This window comes from Penaeus monodon, chromosome 21, assembly GCF_015228065.2.
Source record: "Penaeus monodon isolate SGIC_2016 chromosome 21, NSTDA_Pmon_1, whole genome shotgun sequence".
Classification (NCBI taxonomy): Eukaryota; Metazoa; Arthropoda; class Malacostraca; order Decapoda; family Penaeidae; genus Penaeus; species Penaeus monodon.
Genome location: NC_051406.1, coordinates 4,362,327 through 4,362,600, shown reverse-complemented (window position 1 = coordinate 4,362,600; position 274 = coordinate 4,362,327). Strand labels below are relative to the sequence as shown.

General features: G+C 31.4%; 1 protein-coding gene across 1 annotated transcript in view; it reads left to right on the top strand.

Annotated features, from left to right (window-relative positions):
* LOC119586132 (mitogen-activated protein kinase kinase kinase 7-like) overlaps positions 1-274 on the top strand; it is a gene marked incomplete in the record, with an annotated part of 88,760 nt that overhangs the window by 85,956 nt on the left and 2,530 nt on the right.

Here is a 274-nt window from a genome sequence, read left to right as displayed (position 1 = left end):
CATAACAAAGGCTGGGTAATATTCCGCGGTGGTAGATTAAGGGAAATTATTTTTACTCAGGTAATTCACTATTATTATTATTCATGCCAATATAATGTTTTGGGGTAATGTTATAACGAAAGAACAGTGCAACAAAGCCAAATTATCTGTATACGTCTTTTACTAATATTGTTTATTTAATTTGCTAATGTTATTGTTTATTAGTCGGATGGAAGGAGAGATGAGAACAATTAGAAAGGAAGATTGTGCAAATAAAAGAACTTTGGTAGGATGG